Raw genomic sequence first — 22,465 nt, 5'->3', positions numbered from 1 at the left:
TTATTTCAAATATAGTGACACAAGGCCAGGTATACGATAAAATGAGGGAAAGAGCTATAGGAATACAATCCAGGTGGGACACTAGTAGAGGTGTAGTGATAATAAAATGTACTGAAGGGATGAATTGCATTGCTCAGATTGATGCATGTCAGGTTTTCCCCTGTTCAGGACAACACTTTCACTGGCCGGAGACAGAAAATTATATCTGTGTCACCACGGAGGTATGCAGCGCATATAGAAAAGCGTGGGGTAGAACTGTTCATATAGGTGGGTGTGCGTGTGAGAAGTGGAGTTGGGTAATTGCTAATACAGGACCACAGGATTGGGGATACAACCCAAATTCTAACTTGAAAAACCGACTGAAAATTATCAAAATATTTGCAAAACAAACAATTGCATGCCTGTAATAATAACACTTAAGACTCCTAAACGCACTGATAACGGAACATATGTGTTGGGAGCATAGGGGAGTGGAATAAACAAGGTTGGGATATTCCATATAATAGTGTCCCCAAGCCCGAGAAAGCAGACAACATCTGTAACAGCCACACCAACCAAACCGACTTCGATGAAAAATAATCCTGTAAAATATATAGACATAAGAAATATGAAGGAAACGTATGCCCTAGAAACAGGATTCACAGACTCAAATGTATGGCTACAATGGATCGTTCACACAGCCCGAAACAGCAAGTTATCCTCTTCCAATTGTCTAGCATGTGCAGCAGCCAGGCCGGGGTTAGGCACAGTGCCTTTTCCCCTTAATCCAGATAATGATCCAAAAGGTTTTCGTTGCATGCTAGAATTATACAAATCAGAGAGTGCTACAAACTGCACCACTTTGAAACTTCTGTTCCCCCCAGTGTCATCACAGATTAAACCACCTTGGTTTACGCCATACACCGGGAATTATACCTGCTTGACACGAAGCAGAGGTACTGTGTCAGTAGGAGTATTGACAACCTGTAAAACCATCATTGATGTAATTAAGGGCGAGAGCAATGTCACTGATGACATAGTGAATGATCAAACCATGGCCAGAGCTGATGTATGGTGGTTCTGTGGAGGTAAGATACTCAGAGCAAAATTACCAACTGATTGGAAGGGAACTTGTGCTATGGTACAATTATTAATGCCGACATATATTTTACCATATGACACGACATTAGAAAAAGTGACGACACATAATTTACGAACAAAAAGAAATGCACCAGCAGGATCTTTTGACAGTAGAGTTTATATAGATGCAATTGGTGTTCCTCGAGGTGTTCCTGATGAGTTTAAAGCCAGAAATCAGGTTGCTGCAGGATTTGAATCACTCCTGGCTTGGTGGGTAACCGTTAATAAGAATGTGGATTGGATAAATTACGTCTATTATAACCAACAAAGATTTTTAAATTACACTAAGGAAGCAATTGGGGGCATACATCAACAGTTAGATAAGACTAGTTTAATGGCATGGCAGAATAGGATGGCGTTAGATATGTTGTTGGCTGAAAAAGGAGGAGTATGTAAAATGTTTGGAGATATGTGTTGTACGTTTATTCCTAACAATACAGCACCTGATGGCAGCATCACTAAGGCGTTGAATGGATTGACCTCCCTATCTGCAGAGTTAGCTGAAAACTCTGGTTTTGAAGATCCTCTGACAGGATGGCTCCAGGACATTTTTGGAAAATGGGCAGGTTCTATAAAAACTATGATGTTATCTGTAACCGTAATGATTACCATTCTAATCGTTTGTGGATGTTGTTGTATCCCCTGTTTGAGAGGACTGTTACAGAGACTCATTGACACCGCTGTGACTAAAACAACTATGCTGTACGAAAGGATCCCCACCACCGATGATCACCGAGGGGACTATGAGAATGCAGCACAAGAAAATGTTACTTCTGATCTGACAGATGATGATTTATATGGTAACCTCTTTGATGAGGATAAGGACACTACGGACTAAGAGATAATTGCTGTTATATGTTTATTCTACTGATTATGATGAGACTACAGAAAATCTAACGGAAGTTGTAGTTTTCTGAATTGGCTGACTAGAGCCACTTAGGAGAAAAATATTCACAGCATTTGTACATATTGAAGGTGACCCCATTGTTTTTGTTCTTTTTACGTGCAAGGGATAGTTGAACTAGGTAGGGATAGGTCCGTAGCCAAGCCCGATAGGTTGACTAGCTTGGCGAGGACATTTATGTTTTGTTTTTGGGGGCAACAATGTAATCAAAATGCTTTTGAATTTATGCTTATTTTTATATAATTTCTGTGCCTTGTTAAATGGAGTACCTGCGGGTGGTTGCCGGGGCAGCGGGCCCGTGAGAGAGTTTCCCTTTCTAGAAGGATAATGGATAATAAGAATGTTTTGAACTGCCTGATAGGGTTTTTGCTCTCACACTTCACAAAATGTATGTTATGATTATGCTTAGAATCAGCATAAACAGGAGGGATATGATATGGAAATTTTGTACTTCTTGATGAGAGATAGCTGAACTGAAGACTTACACATGAGAAGGTTTGGTGAATGTAAATGTGTCCTGTGACCTGTGACGTGTGGCCTGTGGCCATTTGTGTGCGTTTTGCAACCCATGGGTGTTTTGCGACATAGGTGTGGTTTATGACCCAGGTGGGGTTTGCGACCCATGCAAGGTTTAGATAAACATCGGAGTTTACGACTTCCATCCCTGTGAACTGAGTGAAAACACACCCACAAGAAGATGGATAAATATCATGTTTGTCTCACAATACGTTGAGTCTACACTTTGCAACAGACCAGCATGTTGTTCTGTGAATTCTCCTCTTGATCAAGATTAAATCCCTGTTTGGACCTTGAGCTGACTCCGATCTCCTTCCTCCAGTTCTATACCAACGGGTAATTATTTTAACACTCTGGGGGACCACAGACAGTCTCTGGTTCCTCCACATAGTCTGGTCTGGTCTCTGGACTAATGTGAGCTACTATCTAGACCTCTGGGGGACCACAGACAGTCTCTGGTTCCTCCACATAGTCTGGTCTGGTCTCTGGACTAATGTGAGCTACTATCTAGACCTCTGGGGGACCACAGACAGTCTCTGGCTCCTCCACATAGTCTGGTCTGGTCTCTGGACTAATGTGAGCTACTATCTAGACCTCTGGGGGACCACAGACAGTCTCTGGCTCCTCAACATAGTCTGGTCTGGTCTCTGGACTAATGTGAGCTACTATCTAGACCTCTGGGGGACCACAGACAGTCTCTGGCTCCTCCACATAGTCTGGTCTGGTCTCTGGACTAATGTGAGCTACTATCTAGACCTCTGGGGGACCACAGACAGTCTCTGGTTCCTCCACATAGTCTGGTCTGGTCTCTGGACTAATATGGGCTACTATCTAGACCTCTGGGGGACCACAGACAGTCTCTGGCTCCTCCACATAGTCTGGTCTGGTCTCTGGACTAATGTGAGCTACTATCTAGACCTCTGGGGGACCACAGACAGTCTCTGGTTCCTTCACATAGTCTGGTCTGGTCTCTGGACTAATGTGAGCTACTATGTAGACCTCTAGGGGACCACAGACAGTCTCTGGTTCCTCCACATAGTCTGGTCTGGTCTCTGGACTCATGTGAGCTACTATCTAGACCTCTGGGGGACCACAGACAGTCTCTGGTTCCTCCACATAGTCTGGTCTCTTGACTAATGTGGTCTACTATCTAGACCTCTAGGGGACCACAGACAGTCTCTGGTTCCTTCACATAGTCTGGTCTGGTCTCTGGACTAATGTGAGCTACTATATAGACCTATGGGGGACCACAGACAGTCTCTGGTTCCTCCACATAGTCTGGTCTGGTCTCTGGACTAATGTGAGCTACTATCTAGACCTCTGGGGGACCACAGACAGTCTCTGGCTCCTCCACATAGTCTGGTCTGGTCTCTGGACTAATGTGAGCTACTATCTAGACCTTTGGGGGACCACAGACAGTCTCTGGCTCCTCCACATAGTCTGGTCTGGTCTCTGGACTAATGTCAGCTACTATCTAGACCTCTGGGGGACCACAGACAGTCTCTGGTTCCTCCACATAGTCTGGTCTGGTCTCTGGACTAATGTGGTCTACTATCTAGACCTCTAGGGGACCACAGACAGTCTCTGGTTCCTCCACATCGTCTGGTCTGGTCTGGTCTCTGGACTAATGTGAGCTACTATCTAGACCTCTGGGGGAACACAGACAGTCTCTGGTTCCTCCACATAGTCTGGTCTGGTCTCTGGACTAATGTGAGCAACTATCTAGACCTCATGGGGACCACAGACAGTCTCTGGTTCCTCCACATAGTCTGGTCTGGTCTCTGGACTAATGTGAGCTACTATCTAGACCTCTGGGGGACCACAGACAGTCTCTGGTTCCTCCACATAGTCTGGTCTGGTCTCTGGATTAATGTGGTCTACTATCTAGACCTCTAGGGGACCACAGACAGTCTCTGGTTCCTCCACATAGTCTGGTCTGGTCTCTGGACTCATGTGAGCTACTATCTAGACCTCTGGGGGACCACAGACAGTCTCTGGTTCCTCCACATAGTCTTGTCTGGTCTCTGGACTGATATGGGCTACTATCTAGACCTCTGGGGGACCACAGACAGTCTCTGGCTCCTCCACATAGTCTGGTCTGGTCTCTGGACTAATGTGAGCTACTATATAGACCTATGGGGGACCACAGACAGTCTCTGGTTCCTCCACATAGTCTGGTCTGGTCTCTGGACTAATGTGAGCTACTATCTAGACCTCTGGGGGACCACAGACAGTCTCTGGTTCCTCCACATAGTCTGGTCTCTTGACTAATGTGGTCTACTATCTAGACCTCTGGGGGACCACAGACAGTCTCTGGTTCCTTCACATAGTCTGGTCTGGTCTCTGGACTAATGTGAGCTACTATCTAGACCTCTGGGGGACCACAGACAGTCTCTGGTTCCTCCACATAGTCTGGTCTGGTCTCTGGACTAATGTGAGCTACTATCTAGACCTCTGGGGGACCACAGACAGTCTCTGGCTCCTTCACATAGTCTGGTCTGGTCTCTGGACTAATGTGAGCTACTATCTAGACCTCTGGGGGACCACAGACAGTCTCTGGTTCCTCCACATAGTCTGGTCTGGTCTCTGGACTAATGTGAGCTACTATCTAGACCTCTGGGGGACCACAGACAGTCTCTGGCTCCTCCACATAGTCTGGTCTGGTCTCTGGACTAATATGGGCTACTATCTAGACCTCTGGGGGACCACAGACAGTCTCTGGCTCCTCCACATAGTCTGGTCTGGTCTCTGGACTAATGTGAGCTACTATATAGACCTATGGAGGACCACAGACAGTCTCTGGTTCCTCCACATAGTCTGGTCTGGTCTCTGGACTAATGTGAGCTACTATCTAGACCTCTGGGGGACCACAGACAGTCTCTGGCTCCTCCACATAGTCTGGTCTGGTCTCTGGACTAATGTGAGCTACTATCTAGACCTCTGGGGGACCACAGACAGTCTCTGGCTCCTCCACATAGTCTGGTCTGGTCTCTGGACTAATGTGAGCTACTATCTAGACCTCTGGGGGACCACAGACAGTCTCTGTTTCCTACACATAGTCTGGTCTGGTCTCTGGACTAATGTGAGCTACTATCTAGACCTCTGGGGGACCACAGACAGTCTCTGGTTCCTCCACATAGTCTGGTCTGGTCTCTGGACTAATATGGGCTACTATCTAGACCTCTGGGGGACCACAGACAGTCTCTGGCTCCTCCACATAGTCTGGTCTGGTCTCTGGACTAATGTGAGCTACTATATAGACCTATGGGGGACCACAGACAGTCTCTGGTTCCTCCACATAGTCTGGTCTGGTCTCTGGACTAATGTGAGCTACTATCTAGACCTATGGGGGACCACAGACAGTCTCTGGCTCCTCAACATAGTCTGGTCTGGTCTGGTCTCTGGACTAATGTGAGCTACTATCTAGACCTCTATGGGACCACAGACAGTCTCTGGTTCCTCCACATAGTCTGGTCTGGTCTCTGGACTAATGTGAGCTACTATCTAGACCTCTGGGGGACCACAGACAGTCTCTGGTTCCTCCACATAGTCTGGTCTGGTCTCTGGACTAATGTGAGCTACTATCTAGACCTCTGGGGGACCACAGACAGTCTCTGGCTCCTCCACATAGTCTGGTCTGGTCTCTGGACTAATGTGAGCTACTATCTAGACCTCTGGGGGACCACAGACAGTCTCTGGCTCCTCAACATAGTCTGGTCTGGTCTCTGGACTAATGTGAGCTACTATCTAGACCTCTGGGGGACCACAGACAGTCTCTGGCTCCTCCACATAGTCTGGTCTGGTCTCTGGACTAATGTGAGCTACTATCTAGACCTCTGGGGGACCACAGACAGTCTCTGGTTCCTCCACATAGTCTGGTCTGGTCTCTGGACTAATATGGGCTACTATCTAGACCTCTGGGGGACCACAGACAGTCTCTGGCTCCTCCACATAGTCTGGTCTGGTCTCTGGACTAATGTGAGCTACTATCTAGACCTCTGGGGGACCACAGACAGTCTCTGGTTCCTTCACATAGTCTGGTCTGGTCTCTGGACTAATGTGAGCTACTATGTAGACCTCTAGGGGACCACAGACAGTCTCTGGTTCCTCCACATAGTCTGGTCTGGTCTCTGGACTCATGTGAGCTACTATCTAGACCTCTGGGGGACCACAGACAGTCTCTGGTTCCTCCACATAGTCTGGTCTCTTGACTAATGTGGTCTACTATCTAGACCTCTAGGGGACCACAGACAGTCTCTGGTTCCTTCACATAGTCTGGTCTGGTCTCTGGACTAATGTGAGCTACTATATAGACCTATGGGGGACCACAGACAGTCTCTGGTTCCTCCACATAGTCTGGTCTGGTCTCTGGACTAATGTGAGCTACTATCTAGACCTCTGGGGGACCACAGACAGTCTCTGGCTCCTCCACATAGTCTGGTCTGGTCTCTGGACTAATGTGAGCTACTATCTAGACCTTTGGGGGACCACAGACAGTCTCTGGCTCCTCCACATAGTCTGGTCTGGTCTCTGGACTAATGTCAGCTACTATCTAGACCTCTGGGGGACCACAGACAGTCTCTGGTTCCTCCACATAGTCTGGTCTGGTCTCTGGACTAATGTGGTCTACTATCTAGACCTCTAGGGGACCACAGACAGTCTCTGGTTCCTCCACATCGTCTGGTCTGGTCTGGTCTCTGGACTAATGTGAGCTACTATCTAGACCTCTGGGGGAACACAGACAGTCTCTGGTTCCTCCACATAGTCTGGTCTGGTCTCTGGACTAATGTGAGCAACTATCTAGACCTCATGGGGACCACAGACAGTCTCTGGTTCCTCCACATAGTCTGGTCTGGTCTCTGGACTAATGTGAGCTACTATCTAGACCTCTGGGGGACCACAGACAGTCTCTGGTTCCTCCACATAGTCTGGTCTGGTCTCTGGATTAATGTGGTCTACTATCTAGACCTCTAGGGGACCACAGACAGTCTCTGGTTCCTCCACATAGTCTGGTCTGGTCTCTGGACTCATGTGAGCTACTATCTAGACCTCTGGGGGACCACAGACAGTCTCTGGTTCCTCCACATAGTCTGGTCTGGTCTCTGGACTGATATGGGCTACTATCTAGACCTCTGGGGGACCACAGACAGTCTCTGGCTCCTCCACATAGTCTGGTCTGGTCTCTGGACTAATGTGAGCTACTATATAGACCTATGGGGGACCACAGACAGTCTCTGGTTCCTCCACATAGTCTGGTCTGGTCTCTGGACTAATGTGAGCTACTATCTAGACCTCTGGGGGACCACAGACAGTCTCTGGTTCCTCCACATAGTCTGGTCTCTTGACTAATGTGGTCTACTATCTAGACCTCTGGGGGACCACAGACAGTCTCTGGTTCCTTCACATAGTCTGGTCTGGTCTCTGGACTAATGTGAGCTACTATCTAGACCTCTGGGGGACCACAGACAGTCTCTGGTTCCTCCACATAGTCTGGTCTGGTCTCTGGACTAATGTGAGCTACTATCTAGACCTCTGGGGGACCACAGACAGTCTCTGGCTCCTTCACATAGTCTGGTCTGGTCTCTGGACTAATGTGAGCTACTATCTAGACCTCTGGGGGACCACAGACAGTCTCTGGTTCCTCCACATAGTCTGGTCTGGTCTCTGGACTAATGTGAGCTACTATCTAGACCTCTGGGGGACCACAGACAGTCTCTGGCTCCTCCACATAGTCTGGTCTGGTCTCTGGACTAATATGGGCTACTATCTAGACCTCTGGGGGACCACAGACAGTCTCTGGCTCCTCCACATAGTCTGGTCTGGTCTCTGGACTAATGTGAGCTACTATATAGACCTATGGAGGACCACAGACAGTCTCTGGTTCCTCCACATAGTCTGGTCTGGTCTCTGGACTAATGTGAGCTACTATCTAGACCTCTGGGGGACCACAGACAGTCTCTGGCTCCTCCACATAGTCTGGTCTGGTCTCTGGACTAATGTGAGCTACTATCTAGACCTCTGGGGGACCACAGACAGTCTCTGGCTCCTCCACATAGTCTGGTCTGGTCTCTGGACTAATGTGAGCTACTATCTAGACCTCTGGGGGACCACAGACAGTCTCTGTTTCCTACACATAGTCTGGTCTGGTCTCTGGACTAATGTGAGCTACTATCTAGACCTCTGGGGGACCACAGACAGTCTCTGGTTCCTCCACATAGTCTGGTCTGGTCTCTGGACTAATATGGGCTACTATCTAGACCTCTGGGGGACCACAGACAGTCTCTGGCTCCTCCACATAGTCTGGTCTGGTCTCTGGACTAATGTGAGCTACTATATAGACCTATGGGGGACCACAGACAGTCTCTGGTTCCTCCACATAGTCTGGTCTGGTCTCTGGACTAATGTGAGCTACTATCTAGACCTATGGGGGACCACAGACAGTCTCTGGCTCCTCAACATAGTCTGGTCTGGTCTGGTCTCTGGACTAATGTGAGCTACTATCTAGACCTCTATGGGACCACAGACAGTCTCTGGTTCCTCCACATAGTCTGGTCTGGTCTCTGGACTAATGTGAGCTACTATCTAGACCTCTGGGGGACCACAGACAGTCTCTGGTTCCTCCACATAGTCTGGTCTGGTCTCTGGACTAATGTGGTCTACTATCTCGACCTCTAGGGGACCACAGACAGTCTCTGGTTCCTCCACATAGTCTGGTCTGGTCTCTGGACTCATGTGAGCTACTATCTAGACCTCTGGGGGACCACAGACAGTCTCTGGTTCCTCCACATAGTCTGGTCTCTTGACTAATGTGGTCTACTATCTAGACCTCTGGGGGACCACAGACAGTCTCTGGTTCCTTCACATAGTCTGGTCTGGTCTGGTCTCTGGACTAATGTGAGCTACTATCTAGACCTCTGGGGGACCACAGACAGTCTCTGGTTCCTCCACATAGTCTGGTCTGGTCTCTGGACTAATGTGAGCTACTATCTAGACCTCTGGGGGACCACAGACAGTCTCTGGTTCCTCCACATAGTCTGGTCTGGTCTCTGGACTAATGTGAGCTACTATCTAGACCTCTGGGGGACCACAGACAGTCTCTGGTTCCTCCACATAGTCTGGTCTGGTCTCTGGACTAATGTGAGCTACTATCTAGACCTCTGGGGGACCACAGACAGTCTCTGGTTCCTCCACATAGTCTGGTCTGGTCTCTGGACTAATGTGAGCTACTATCTAGACCTCTGGGGGACCACAGACAGTCTCTGGTTCCTCCACATAGTCTGGTCTGGTCTCTGGACTAATGTGAGCTACTATCTAGACCTCTGGGGGACCACAGACAGTCTCTGGTTCCTCCACATAGTCTGGTCTGGTCTCTGGACTAATATGGGCTACTATCTAGACCTCTGGGGGACCACAGACAGTCTCTGGCTCCTCCACATAGTCTGGTCTGGTCTCTGGACTAATGTGAGCTACTATCTAGACCTCTGGGGGACCACAGACAGTCTCTGGTTCCTCCACATAGTCTGGTCTGGTCTCTGGACTAATGTGGTCTACTATCTCGACCTCTAGGGGACCACAGACAGTCTCTGGTTCCTCCACATAGTCTGGTCTGGTCTCTGGACTAATGTGAGCTACTATCTAGACCTATGGGGGACCACAGACAGTCTCTGGCTCCTCCACATAGTCTGGTCTGGTCTCTGGACTAATGTGAGCTACTACTTAGACCTCTGGGGGACCACAGACAGTCTCTGGCTCCTCCACATAGTCTGGTCTGGTCTCTGGACTAATGTGAGCTACTATCTAGACCTCTGGGGGACCACAGACAGTCTCTGGTTCCTCCACATAGTCTGGTCTGGTCTCTGGACTAATGTGAGCTACTATCTAGACCTCTGGGGGACCACAGACAGTCTCTGTTCCTCCACATAGTATGGTCTGGTCTCTGGACTAATATGGGCTACTATCTAGACCTCTGGAGGACCACAGACAGTCTCTGGCTCCTCCACATAGTCTGGTCTGGTCTCTGGACTAATGTGAGCTACTATCTAGACCTCTGGGGGACCACAGACAGTCTCTGGTTCCTCCACATAGTCTGGTCTGGTCTCTGGACTAATGTGGTCTACTATCTAGACCTCTAGGGGACCACAGACAGTCTCTGGTTCCTCAACATTGTCTGGTCTGGTCTGGTCTCTGGACTAATGTGAGCTACTATCTAGACCTCTATGGGACCACAGACAGTCTCTGGTTCCTCCACATAGTCTGGTCTGGTCTCTGGACTAATGTGAGCTACTATCTAGACCTCTGGGGGACCACAGACAGTCTCTGGTTCCTCCACATAGTCTGGTCTGGTCTCTGGACTAATGTGGTCTACTATCTCGACCTCTAGGGGATCACAGACAGTCTCTGGTTCCTCCACATAGTCTGGTCTGGTCTCTGGACTCATGTGAGCTACTATCTAGACCTCTGGGGGACCACAGACAGTCTCTGGTTCCTCCACATAGTCTGGTCTCTTGACTAATGTGGTCTACTATCTAGACCTCTGGGGGGCCACAGACAGTCTCTGGTTCCTTCACATAGTCTGGTCTGGTCTGGTCTCTGGACTAATGTGAGCTACTATCTAGACCTCTGGGGGACCACAGACAGTCTCTGGTTCCTCCACATAGTCTGGTCTGGTCTCTGGACTAATGTGAGCTACTATCTAGACCTCTGGGGGACCACAGACAGTCTCTGGTTCCTCCACATAGTCTGGTCTGGTCTCTGGACTAATGTGAGCTACTATCTAGACCTCTGGGGGACCACAGACAGTCTCTGGTTCCTCCACATAGTCTGGTCTGGTCTCTGGACTAATGTGAGCTACTATCTAGACCTCTGGGGGACCACAGACAGTCTCTGGTTCCTCCACATAGTCTGGTCTGGTCTCTGGACTAATATGGGCTACTATCTAGACCTCTGGGGGACCACAGACAGTCTCTGGCTCCTCCACATAGTCTGGTCTGGTCTCTGGACTAATGTGAGCTACTATCTAGACCTCTGGGGGACCACAGACAGTCTCTGGTTCCTCCACATAGTCTGGTCTGGTCTCTGGACTAATGTGGTCTACTATCTCGACCTCTAGGGGACCACAGACAGTCTCTGGTTCCTCCACATAGTCTGGTCTGGTCTCTGGACTCATGTGAGCTACTATCTAGACCTCTGGGGGACCACAGACAGTCTCTGGTTCCTCCACATAGTCTGGTCTGGTCTCTGGACTAATGTGAGCTACTATCTAGACCTCTGGGGGACCACAGACAGTCTCTGGCTCCTTCACATAGTCTGGTCTGGTCTCTGGACTAATGTGAGCTACTATCTAGACCTCTGGGGGACCACAGACAGTCTCTGGTTCCTCCACATAGTCTGGTCTGGTCTCTGGACTAATGTGAGCTACTATCTAGACCTCTGGGGGACCACAGACAGTCTCTGGCTCCTCCACATAGTCTGGTCTGGTCTCTGGACTAATATGGGCTACTATCTAGACCTCTGGGGGACCACAGACAGTCTCTGGCTCCTCCACATAGTCTGGTCTGGTCTCTGGACTAATGTGAGCTACTATATAGACCTATGGGGGACCACAGACAGTCTCTGGTTCCTCCACATAGTCTGGTCTGGTCTCTGGACTAATATGGGCTACTATCTAGACCTCTGGGGGACCACAGACAGTCTCTGGCTCCTCCACATAGTCTGGTCTGGTCTCTGGACTAATGTGAGCTACTATCTAGACCTCTGGGGGACCACAGACAGTCTCTGGTTCCTCCACATAGTCTGGTCTGGTCTCTGGACTAATGTGAGCTACTATCTAGACCTCTGGGGGACCACAGACAGTCTCTGGTTCCTCCACATAGTCTGGTCTGGTCTCTGGACTAATGTGAGCTACTATCTAGACCTCTGGGGGACCACAGACAGTCTCTGGTTCCTCTACATAGTCTGGTCTGGTCTCTGGACTAATGTGAGCTACTATCTAGACCTCTGGGGGACCACAGACAGTCTCTGGTTCCTCCACATAGTCTGGTCTCTTGACTAATGTGGTCTACTATCTAGACCTCTGGGGGACCACAGACAATCTCTGGTTCCTTCACATAGTCTGGTCTGGTCTCTGGACTAATGTGAGCTACTATCTAGACCTCTGGGGGACCACAGACAGTCTCTGGTTCCTCCACATAGTCTGGTCTGGTCTCTGGACTAATGTGAGCTACTATCTAGACCTCTGGGGGACCACAGACAGTCTCTGGCTCCTTCACATAGTCTGGTCTGGTCTCTGGACTAATGTGAGCTACTATCTAGACCTCTGGGGGACCACAGACAGTCTCTGGTTCCTCCACATAGTCTGGTCTGGTCTCTGGACTAATGTGAGCTACTATCTAGACCTCTGGGGGACCACAGACAGTCTCTGGCTCCTCCACATAGTCTGGTCTGGTCTCTGGACTAATATGGGCTACTATCTAGACCTCTGGGGGACCACAGACAGTCTCTGGCTCCTCCACATAGTCTGGTCTGGTCTCTGGACTAATGTGAGCTACTATATAGACCTATGGAGGACCACAGACAGTCTCTGGTTCCTCCACATAGTCTGGTCTGGTCTCTGGACTAATGTGAGCTACTATCTAGACCTCTGGGGGACCACAGACAGTCTCTGGCTCCTCCACATAGTCTGGTCTGGTCTCTGGACTAATGTGAGCTACTATCTAGACCTCTGGGGGACCACAGACAGTCTCTGGCTCCTCCACATAGTCTGGTCTGGTCTCTGGACTAATGTGAGCTACTATCTAGACCTCTGGGGGACCACAGACAGTCTCTGGCTCCTCCACATAGTCTGGTCTGGTCTCTGGACTAATGTGAGCTACTATCTAGACCTCTGGGGGACCACAGACAGTCTCTGTTTCCTCCACATAGTCTGGTCTGGTCTCTGGACTAATGTGAGCTACTATCTAGACCTCTGGGGGACCACAGACAGTCTCTGGTTCCTCCACATAGTCTGGTCTGGTCTCTGGACTAATATGGGCTACTATCTAGACCTCTGGGGGACCACAGACAGTCTCTGGCTCCTCCACATAGTCTGGTCTGGTCTCTGGACTAATGTGAGCTACTATATAGACCTATGGGGGACCACAGACAGTCTCTGGTTCCTCCACATAGTCTGGTCTGGTCTCTGGACTAATGTGAGCTACTATCTAGACCTATGGGGGACCACAGACAGTCTCTGGCTCCTCCACATAGTCTGGTCTGGTCTCTGGACTAATGTGAGCTACTACTTAGACCTCTGGGGGACCACAGACAGTCTCTGGCTCCTCCACATAGTCTGGTCTGGTCTCTGGACTAATGTGAGCTACTATCTAGACCTCTGGGGGACCACAGACAGTCTCTGGTTCCTCCACATAGTCTGGTCTGGTCTCTGGACTAATGTGAGCTACTATCTAGACCTCTGGGGGACCACAGACCGTCTCTGTTCCTCCACATAGTATGGTCTGGTCTCTGGACTAATATGGGCTACTATCTAGACCTCTGGGGGACCACAGACAGTCTCTGGCTCCTCCACATAGTCTGGTCTGGTCTCTGGACTAATGTGAGCTACTATCTAGACCTCTGGGGGACCACAGACAGTCTCTGGTTCCTCCACATAGTCTGGTCTGGTCTCTGGACTAATGTGGTCTACTAGCTAGACCTCTAGGGGACCACAGACAGTCTCTGGTTCCTCAACATAGTCTGGTCTGGTCTGGTCTCTGGACTAATGTGAGCTACTATCTAGACCTCTATGGGACCACAGACAGTCTCTGGTTCCTCCACATAGTCTGGTCTGGTCTCTGGACTAATGTGAGCTACTATCTAGACCTCTGGGGGACCACAGACAGTCTCTGGTTCCTCCACATAGTCTGGTCTGGTCTCTGGACTAATGTGGTCTACTATCTCGACCTCTAGGGGACCACAGACAGTCTCTGGTTCCTCCACATAGTCTGGTCTGGTCTCTGGACTCATGTGAGCTACTATCTAGACCTCTGGGGGACCACAGACAGTCTCTGGTTCCTCCACATAGTCTGGTCTCTTGACTAATGTGGTCTACTATCTAGACCTCTGGGGGACCACAGACAGTCTCTGGTTCCTTCACATAGTCTGGTCTGGTCTGGTCTCTGGACTAATGTGAGCTACTATCTAGACCTCTGGGGGACCACAGACAGTCTCTGGTTCCTCCACATAGTCTGGTCTGGTCTCTGGACTAATGTGAGCTACTATCTAGACCTCTGGGGGACCACAGACAGTCTCTGGTTCCTCCACATAGTCTGGTCTGGTCTCTGGACTAATGTGAGCTACTATCTAGACCTCTGGGGGACCACAGACAGTCTCTGGTTCCTCCACATAGTCTGGTCTGGTCTCTGGACTAATGTGAGCTACTATCTAGACCTCTGGGGGACCACAGACAGTCTCTGGTTCCTCCACATAGTCTGGTCTGGTCTCTGGACTAATGTGAGCTACTATCTAGACCTCTGGGGGACCACAGACAGTCTCTGGTTCCTCCACATAGTCTGGTCTGGTCTCTGGACTAATGTGAGCTACTATCTAGACCTCTGGGGGACCACAGACAGTCTCTGGTTCCTCCACATAGTCTGGTCTGGTCTCTGGACTAATATGGGCTACTATCTAGACCTCTGGGGGACCACAGACAGTCTCTGGTTCCTCCACATAGTCTGGTCTGGTCTCTGGACTAATGTGGTCTACTATCTCGACCTCTAGGGGACCACAGACAGTCTCTGGTTCCTCCACATAGTCTGGTCTGGTCTCTGGACTCATGTGAGCTACTATCTAGACCTCTGGGGGACCACAGACAGTCTCTGGTTCCTCCACATAGTCTGGTCTGGTCTCTGGACTAATGTGAGCTACTATCTAGACCTCTGGGGGACCACAGACAGTCTCTGGCTCCTTCACATAGTCTGGTCTGGTCTCTGGACTAATGTGAGCTACTATCTAGACCTCTGGGGGACCACAGACAGTCTCTGGTTCCTCCACATAGTCTGGTCTGGTCTCTGGACTAATGTGAGCTACTATCTAGACCTCTGGGGGACCACAGACAGTCTCTGGCTCCTCCACATAGTCTGGTCTGGTCTCTGGACTAATATGGGCTACTATCTAGACCTCTGGGGGACCACAGACAGTCTCTGGCTCCTCCACATAGTCTGGTCTGGTCTCTGGACTAATGTGAGCTACTATATAGACCTATGGGGGACCACAGACAGTCTCTGGTTCCTCCACATAGTCTGGTCTGGTCTCTGGACTAATATGGGCTACTATCTAGACCTCTGGGGGACCACAGACAGTCTCTGGCTCCTCCACATAGTCTGGTCTGGTCTCTGGACTAATGTGAGCTACTATCTAGACCTCTGGGGGACCACAGACAGTCTCTGTTTCCTCCACATAGTCTGGTCTGGTCTCTGGACTAATGTGAGCTACTATCTAGACCTCTGGGGGACCACAGACAGTCTCTGGTTCCTCCACATAGTCTGGTCTGGTCTCTGGACTAATATGGGCTACTATCTAGACCTCTGGGGGACCACAGACAGTCTCTGGCTCCTCCACATAGTCTGGTCTGGTCTCTGGACTAATGTGAGCTACTATATAGACCTATGGGGGACCACAGACAGTCTCTGGTTCCTCCACATAGTCTGGTCTGGTCTCTGGACTAATGTGAGCTACTATCTAGACCTATGGGGGACCACAGACAGTCTCTGGCTCCTCCACATAGTCTGGTCTGGTCTCTGGACTAATGTGAGCTACTACTTAGACCTCTGGGGGACCACAGACAGTCTCTGGCTCCTCCACATAGTCTGGTCTGGTCTCTGGACTAATGTGAGCTACTATCTAGACCTCTGGGGGACCACAGACAGTCTCTGGTTCCTCCACATAGTCTGGTCTGGTCTCTGGACTAATGTGAGCTACTATCTAGACCTCTGGGGGACCACAGACAGTCTCTGTTCCTCCACATAGTATGGTCTGGTCTCTGGACTAATATGGGCTACTATCTAGACCTCTGGGGGACCACAGACAGTCTCTGGCTCCTCCACATAGTCTGGTCTGGTCTCTGGACTAATGTGAGCTACTATCTAGACCTCTGGGGGACCACAGACAGTCTCTGGTTCCTCCACATAGTCTGGTCTGGTCTCTGGACTAATGTGGTCTACTATCTAGACCTCTAGGGGACCACAGACAGTCTCTGGTTCCTCAACATAGTCTGGTCTGGTCTGGTCTCTGGACTAATGTGAGCTACTATCTAGACCTCTATGGGACCACAGACAGTCTCTGGTTCCTCCACATAGTCTGGTCTGGTCTCTGGACTAATGTGAGCTACTATCTAGACCTCTGGGGGACCACAGACAGTCTCTGGTTCCTCCACATAGTCTGGTCTGGTCTCTGGACTAATGTGGTCTACTATCTCGACCTCTAGGGGACCACAGACAGTCTCTGGTTCCTCCACATAGTCTGGTCTGGTCTCTGGACTCATGTGAGCTACTATCTAGACCTCTGGGGGACCACAGACAGTCTCTGGTTCCTCCACATAGTCTGGTCTCTTGACTAATGTGGTCTACTATCTAGACCTCTGGGGGACCACAGACAGTCTCTGGTTCCTTCACATAGTCTGGTCTGGTCTGGTCTCTGGACTAATGTGAGCTACTATCTAGACCTCTGGGGGACCACAGACAGTCTCTGGTTCCTCCACATAGTCTGGTCTGGTCTCTGGACTAATGTGAGCTACTATCTAGACCTCTGGGGGACCACAGACAGTCTCTGGTTCCTCCACATAGTCTGGTCTGGTCTCTGGACTAATGTGAGCTACTATCTAGACCTCTGGGGGACCACAGACAGTCTCTGGTTCCTCCACATAGTCTGGTCTGGTCTCTGGACTAATGTGAGCTACTATCTAGACCTCTGGGGGACCACAGACAGTCTCTGGTTCCTCCACATAGTCTGGTCTGGTCTCTGGACTAATGTGAGCTACTATCTAGACCTCTGGGGGACCACAGACAGTCTCTGGTTCCTCCACATAGTCTGGTCTGGTCTCTGGACTAATGTGAGCTACTATCTAGACCTCTGGGGGACCACAGACAGTCTCTGGTTCCTCCACATAGTCTGGTCTGGTCTCTGGACTAATATGGGCTACTATCTAGACCTCTGGGGGACCACAGACAGTCTCTGGCTCCTCCACATAGTCTGGTCTGGTCTCTGGACTAATGTGAGCTACTATCTAGACCTCTGGGGGACCACAGACAGTCTCTGGTTCCTCCACATAGTCTGGTCTGGTCTCTGGACTAATGTGGTCTACTATCTCGACCTCTAGGGGACCACAGACAGTCTCTGGTTCCTCCACATAGTCTGGTCTGGTCTCTGGACTCATGTGAGCTACTATCTAGACCTCTGGGGGACCACAGACAGTCTCTGGTTCCTCCACATAGTCTGGTCTGGTCTCTGGACTAATGTGAGCTACTATCTAGACCTCTGGGGGACCACAGACAGTCTCTGGCTCCTTCACATAGTCTGGTCTGGTCTCTGGACTAATGTGAGCTACTATCTAGACCTCTGGGGGACCACAGACAGTCTCTGGTTCCTCCACATAGTCTGGTCTGGTCTCTGGACTAATGTGAGCTACTATCTAGACCTCTGGGGGACCACAGACAGTCTCTGGCTCCTCCACATAGTCTGGTCTGGTCTCTGGACTAATATGGGCTACTATCTAGACCTCTGGGGGACCACAGACAGTCTCTGGCTCCTCCACATAGTCTGGTCTGGTCTCTGGACTAATGTGAGCTACTATATAGACCTATGGGGGACCACAGACAGTCTCTGGTTCCTCCACATAGTCTGGTCTGGTCTCTGGACTAATATGGGCTACTATCTAGACCTCTGGGGGACCACAGACAGTCTCTGGCTCCTCCACATAGTCTGGTCTGGTCTCTGGACTAATGTGAGCTACTATCTAGACCTCTGGGGGACCACAGACAGTCTCTGGTTCCTCCACATAGTCTGGTCTGGTCTCTGGACTAATGTGAGCTACTATCTAGACCTCTGGGGGACCACAGACAGTCTCTGGTTCCTCCACATAGTCTGGTCTGGTCTCTGGACTAATGTGAGCTACTATCTAGACCTCTGGGGGACCACAGACAGTCTCTGGTTCCTCCACATAGTCTGGTCTGGTCTCTGGACTAATGTGAGCTACTATCTAGACCTCTGGGGGACCACAGACAGTCTCTGGTTCCTCCACATAGTCTGGTCTGGTCTCTGGACTAATGTGAGCTACTATCTAGACCTCTGGGGGACCACAGACAGTCTCTGTTCCTCCACATAGTATGGTCTGGTCTCTGGACTAATATGGGCTACTATCTAGACCTCTGGGGGACCACAGACAGTCTCTGGCTCCTCCACATAGTCTGGTCTGGTCTCTGGACTAATGTGAGCTACTATCTAGACCTCTGGGGGACCACAGACAGTCTCTGGTTCCTCCACATAGTCTGGTCTGGTCTCTGGACTAATGTGGTCTACTATCTAGACCTCTAGGGGACCACAGACAGTCTCTGGTTCCTCAACATAGTCTGGTCTGGTCTGGTCTCTGGACTAATGTGAGCTACTATCTAGACCTCTATGGGACCACAGACAGTCTCTGGTTCCTCCACATAGTCTGGTCTGGTCTCTGGACTAATGTGAGCTACTATCTAGACCTCTGGGGGACCACAGACAGTCTCTGGTTCCTCCACATAGTCTGGTCTGGTCTCTGGACTAATGTGGTCTACTATCTCGACCTCTAGGGGACCACAGACAGTCTCTGGTTCCTCCACATAGTCTGGTCTGGTCTCTGGACTCATGTGAGCTACTATCTAGACCTCTGGGGGACCACAGACAGTCTCTGGTTCCTCCACATAGTCTGGTCTCTTGACTAATGTGGTCTACTATCTAGACCTCTGGGGGACCACAGACAGTCTCTGGTTCCTTCACATAGTCTGGTCTGGTCTGGTCTCTGGACTAATGTGAGCTACTATCTAGACCTCTGGGGGACCACAGACAGTCTCTGGTTCCTCCACATAGTCTGGTCTGGTCTCTGGACTAATGTGAGCTACTATCTAGACCTCTGGGGGACCACAGACAGTCTCTGGTTCCTCCACATAGTCTGGTCTGGTCTCTGGACTAATGTGAGCTACTATCTAGACCTCTGGGGGACCACAGACAGTCTCTGGTTCCTCCACATAGTCTGGTCTGGTCTCTGGACTAATGTGAGCTACTATCTAGACCTCTGGGGGACCACAGACAGTCTCTGGTTCCTCCACATAGTCTGGTCTGGTCTCTGGACTAATGTGAGCTACTATCTAGACCTCTGGGGGACCACAGACAGTCTCTGGTTCCTCCACATAGTCTGGTCTGGTCTCTGGACTAATGTGAGCTACTATCTAGACCTCTGGGGGACCACAGACAGTCTCTGGTTCCTCCACATAGTCTGGTCTGGTCTCTGGACTAATATGGGCTACTATCTAGACCTCTGGGGGACCACAGACAGTCTCTGGCTCCTCCACATAGTCTGGTCTGGTCTCTGGACTAATGTGAGCTACTATCTAGACCTCTGGGGGACCACAGACAGTCTCTGGTTCCTCCACATAGTCTGGTCTGGTCTCTGGACTAATGTGGTCTACTATCTCGACCTCTAGGGGACCACAGACAGTCTCTGGTTCCTCCACATAGTCTGGTCTGGTCTCTGGACTCATGTGAGCTACTATCTAGACCTCTGGGGGACCACAGACAGTCTCTGGTTCCTCCACATAGTCTGGTCTGGTCTCTGGACTAATGTGAGCTACTATCTAGACCTCTGGGGGACCACAGACAGTCTCTGGCTCCTTCACATAGTCTGGTCTGGTCTCTGGACTAATGTGAGCTACTATCTAGACCTCTGGGGGACCACAGACAGTCTCTGGTTCCTCCACATAGTCTGGTCTGGTCTCTGGACTAATGTGAGCTACTATCTAGACCTCTGGGGGACCACAGACAGTCTCTGGCTCCTCCACATAGTCTGGTCTGGTCTCTGGACTAATATGGGCTACTATCTAGACCTCTGGGGGACCACAGACAGTCTCTGGCTCCTCCACATAGTCTGGTCTGGTCTCTGGACTAATGTGAGCTACTATATAGACCTATGGGGGACCACAGACAGTCTCTGGTTCCTCCACATAGTCTGGTCTGGTCTCTGGACTAATATGGGCTACTATCTAGACCTCTGGGGGACCACAGACAGTCTCTGGCTCCTCCACATAGTCTGGTCTGGTCTCTGGACTAATGTGAGCTACTATCTAGACCTCTGGGGGACCACAGACAGTCTCTGGTTCCTCCACATAGTCTGGTCTGGTCTCTGGACTAATGTGAGCTACTATCTAGACCTCTGGGGGACCACAGACAGTCTCTGGTTCCTCCACATAGTCTGGTCTGGTCTCTGGACTAATGTGAGCTACTATCTAGACCTCTGGGGGACCACAGACAGTCTCTGGTTCCTCCACATAGTCTGGTCTGGTCTCTGGACTAATGTGAGCTACTATCTAGACCTCTGGGGGACCACAGACAGTCTCTGGTTCCTCCACATAGTCTGGTCTGGTCTCTTGACTAATGTGAGCTACTATCTAGACCTCTGGGGGACCACAGACAGTCTCTGTTCCTCCACATAGTATGGTCTGGTCTCTGGACTAATATGGGCTACTATCTAGACCTCTGGGGGACCACAGACAGTCTCTGGCTCCTCCACATAGTCTGGTCTGGTCTCTGGACTAATGTGAGCTACTATCTAGACCTCTGGGGGACCACAGACAGTCTCTGGTTCCTCCACATAGTCTGGTCTGGTCTCTGGACTAATGTGGTCTACTATCTAGACCTCTAGGGGACCACAGACAGTCTCTGGTTCCTCAACATAGTCTGGTCTGGTCTGGTCTCTGGACTAATGTGAGCTACTATCTAGACCTCTATGGGACCACAGACAGTCTCTGGTTCCTCCACATAGTCTGGTCTGGTCTCTGGACTAATGTGAGCTACTATCTAGACCTCTGGTGGACCACAGACAGTCTCTGGTTCCTCCACATAGTCTGGTCTGGTCTCTGGACTAATGTGGTCTACTATCTCGACCTCTAGGGGACCACAGACAGTCTCTGGTTCCTCCACATAGTCTGGTCTGGTCTCTGGACTCATGTGAGCTACTATCTAGACCTCTGGGGGACCACAGACAGTCTCTGGTTCCTCCACATAGTCTGGTCTCTTGACTAATGTGGTCTACTATCTAGACCTCTGGGGGACCACAGACAGTCTCTGGTTCCTTCACATAGTCTGGTCTGGTCTGGTCTCTGGACTAATGTGAGCTACTATCTAGACCTCTGGGGGACCACAGACAGTCTCTGGTTCCTCCACATAGTCTGGTCTGGTCTCTGGACTAATATGGGCTACTATCTAGACCTCTGGGGGACCACAGACAGTCTCTGGCTCCTCCACATAGTCTGGTCTGGTCTCTGGACTAATGTGAGCTACTATATAGACCTATGGGGGACCACAGACAGTCTCTGGTTCCTCCACATAGTCTGGTCTGGTCTCTGGACTAATATGGGCTACTATCTAGACCTCTGGGGGACCACAGACAGTCTCTGGCTCCTCCACATAGTCTGGTCTGGTCTCTGGACTAATGTGAGCTACTATCTAGACCTCTGGGGGACCACAGACAGTCTCTGGTTCCTCCACATAGTCTGGTCTGGTCTCTGGACTAATGTGAGCTACTATCTAGACCTCTGGGGGACCAGAGACAGTCTCTGGTTCCTCCACATAGTCTGGTCTGGTCTCTGGACTAATGTGAGCTACTATCTAGACCTCTGGGGGACCACAGACAGTCTCTGGTTCCTCCACATA

This window comes from Eutrigla gurnardus (assembly GCF_963514095.1).
Source record: "Eutrigla gurnardus genome assembly, chromosome: 23".
NCBI lineage: Eukaryota > Metazoa > Chordata > Actinopteri > Perciformes > Triglidae > Eutrigla > Eutrigla gurnardus.
This window is presented reverse-complemented; position numbering follows the sequence as displayed.